Source organism: Apium graveolens, chromosome 2 (assembly GCF_009905375.1).
Source record: "Apium graveolens cultivar Ventura chromosome 2, ASM990537v1, whole genome shotgun sequence".
Classification (NCBI taxonomy): Eukaryota; Viridiplantae; Streptophyta; class Magnoliopsida; order Apiales; family Apiaceae; genus Apium; species Apium graveolens.
The window spans coordinates 86,860,111-86,863,705 of record NC_133648.1 but is presented as its reverse complement, the minus strand read 5'-3'; positions in this window follow the sequence as shown (position 1 = coordinate 86,863,705).

The window sequence follows — 3,595 nt, the reverse complement described above, 5'->3', positions numbered from 1 at the left end:
TAGAAAATAAATGGGGGTACTTTTCTAGCATTGCGCTCTCTAGTTCCCAAGTCGACTCCTCCACATTATGATTCTGCCATAACATTCTGACTAGCTTAATCACTTTGTTCTGAAACACCTGCTCCTTTTTATCCATGATCTTCACTGGTTGCTCCACGTAAGTCAGGTCTGGTTGCATGTCCACATGCTCGTATTCCACTATGTGCCTGGCATCCCGAGGATAATTCCTTAGCATTGACACATGGAACACATTATGAACTTATTGTAGGTTCGGGAGTAGGGCTAGCTCGTAAGCTAACTTCCCAATCCGTCTTAGTATCTCAAAAGGTCCAACGTATCTTGGGCTTAGTTTCCCTTTCTTTCCGAACCTCATCAATCCTTTCCAAGGGGATACCTTTAGTAGTACTAGTTCCCCTACTTCATACTCTTTGTCCTTGCGGGCTAAGTCTGCATACCTAATCTTTCAGTCTTGGGCTGCTACAAGCCGTCCTCTGATTAAATCCACCATGTCTTTGATCCTTTGGACTACTTCGGGTCCGAGCATCTTGCGCTATCCCACTTCATCCCAGTATAAGGGAGATCGACACCTTCTTCCATATAGGGCCTCGTAAGGCGTCATCCCGATGCTGGCATGAAAGCTGTTGTTATAAGAAAACTCGATCAATGGCAAGTGATCATCCCAACTTCCTTTAAAGTCTATTGCACAGACTCTCAACATATCCTCTAGTGTCTGGATGGTCCTTTCACTTTGCCCGTCCGTTTGGGGATGGTAAGCGGTACTCATGTTTAATTTGGTTCCCGCACATTCTTGAAAGCTCCTCCAAAATCTGGAGTTGAATCTGGGGTCTCGGTCTGAGACAATGGATGTGGGGACTCCATGTCGCATCACTATTTCCTTAAGGTAAATGTCCACCAGTCTATCGACTGTGTATCTCTCAATGATAGGAATGAAGTGAACAAATTTTGTTAGTCGGTCTACAATTACCCATATGGTTGTTGGGAACCACAAACTTAGGATGTTACTACGTTTTACGATAAAGATTACGAAAAGAGGATTACCTTGTTAATGGTTGATTCCACGCTATTCTATTGTATTCCCAAATTCCCTTAAGCGAAGTGTGGCCTCCGTCTTCTCAAGTTATCCTCTCATCTTGCTCCTTGGTGGCTACAATATGTTTTCACACAATTCCAAGGAAGAAGAGAATAAGAATATATATAGGCTACAATATGGACCATGGATAATTAGGTTGGGCCTTCTAATTACATCTTGAGCCTAGCCCAATGTAATTAAATATTAATTCAATCCACTAAAGATTTAATATTTGCACTACCTTTCCTAATACCGTAATTTAATTAATTCGGTTCCAATATTATTTGCTTATTAAATTCCCCATGTTTAAAATATCATATGTCCATTAATTAAATAAATTACTGATAATTTATTTAATTAATATCTTTTATCCTTGATCATCCACTCAACCTTTATTTAATTATGCCAGAATAAATTCCACCTGCAGGGTTTCACATAATTAAATCTTTTTGAGCTTTCAAGGGGACATCATTAACCCGAATATTATCAGGACATGGATTCCTTCAATAAATAATATCCACCATGTATATAATTTCATCACCCAAAATATAATGATATAATTCAAAAGAATTATTTCATATATAAATCAAAGCATGTAAATAATATACACGTGTCAATTACTATTTCCGGATTAAGAACCTAAGCATTAATAATAACATAAAATCTTAGTTCTCCTTCTTAATCAGTATTAAGGGAACAATTCTAAATTTGATCCTGTTCAATATACACAAAGTATACTAGTATTATTTATTAGTCAATATAAACTAATCTAAATAATACTACAGCCATACCAGTGGATTGTCCAACACCACCTGTGCTGTGAACCTTATTATATTATATAACCGTATTTAACAATCTAATATTCTGTATCCCATTTGATACTAGATTGTTCATAATATATAATATTAGACAACATGTAAACATTCAAATGATTCTCAAATAAACTGGTCAGAAATAAATGTACATACTTCAAATAAATATTTTCAGTATACACTAACAATCTCCCACTTATACTCAAAATATTCTATGTGTACATCAGTGTTTATTTAATCCACTATTACATAAAAATCTATGTGTCCATCCATCTGACTCCTATCGCTTCCACATGCTTGTCAAAAACCTTGGTTGGCAAGCTCTTTGTGAAAGGATTTGCTCGGTTGTCTTCTGATGATATGTGAGCCACAACTATATCCCCTCGCTTTACGATTCCTCGTATGAGATGATACTTACGTTCAATATGTTTAGCTGCTTTGTGGTCTCGCGGTTCCTTTGAATTTGCCACAACACCAGTGTTATCACAATACACCGTCAAGCTCCTAGGAAAATTAGGTACCACATCTAAGTCCAAAAGGAAGTTCCTGAACCATACAGCCTCCTTGGCAGCCTCAGAGGCCGCCACGTACTCGGCCTCCATGGTGGAGTCTGCAATGCATTTCTGCTTTACACTCCTCCATATAACGGCTCCACCTCCCAAAGTAAAAACATATCCCGAGGTTGATTTCCTCTTATCCCTATCTGATTGGAAATCTGAATCAGTATATCCCAAAGGAAATAGATCTGAGGCCTTGTAAATTAACATATACTCCTTAGTCCTTCTCAGGTACTTGAGTATAGTTTTTACTGCACTCCAATGTTCCTGACCTGGGTTCGACTGATATCTACTAACCATGCCTACAACAAAGCAGATGTCAGGCCTCGTACATAACATAGCATACATTAAGCTTCCACATGCTGAAGCATAAGGAACTGCTTTCATGCTCTCTATATCCTTAGGTGTCGAAGGACACTGCTTCTTAGATAGAGCAACTCCATGCTTAAAAGGTAAAAAACCTTTCTTGGAGTTCTGCATGTTAAAACGAGCTAATACTTCATCAATGTAGGGCTCTTGAGATAAAGCCAACATCCTTTTCTTGCGATCCCTTATAACTTTGATCCCAAGGATGTATGCCGCTTCACCTAAGTCCTTCATGTCAAATTGTTTGAACAACCATGCCTTTACTGATGACAACATCTCAACATTGTTTCCAATGAGTAAAATATCATCTACATATAGTACTAGAAAAACCACTGCATTACCTTCACTTCTCTTATACACGCACGATTCGCTTGGACTTTGATCAAATCCATATGACTGGACTGCCTGATCAAAATGAATATTCCAGTCTCTAGAAGCTTGTTTAAGTCCATAAATAGACCTCTTAAGCTTACATACCAGATGCTCTTGGCCTTCCTTAATGAATCCTTTTGGTTGCTGCATATAGATGGTTTCTTCAAGACTTCCATTAAGAAAAGCTGTCTTGACATCCATTTGCCAAATCTCATAATCGAGATGAGCTGCTATAGATAAAAGAATACGGATTGACTTAAGCATGACTACCGATGAAAAGGTTTCCTCATAATCGATACCTTCTTTCTGAGTATACCCTTTCGCAACAAGTCTTGCTTTCCAGGCTTTCACCTTTTTATCTAATCCCCTCTTTTTCTTGTAGATCCACTTACATCCAA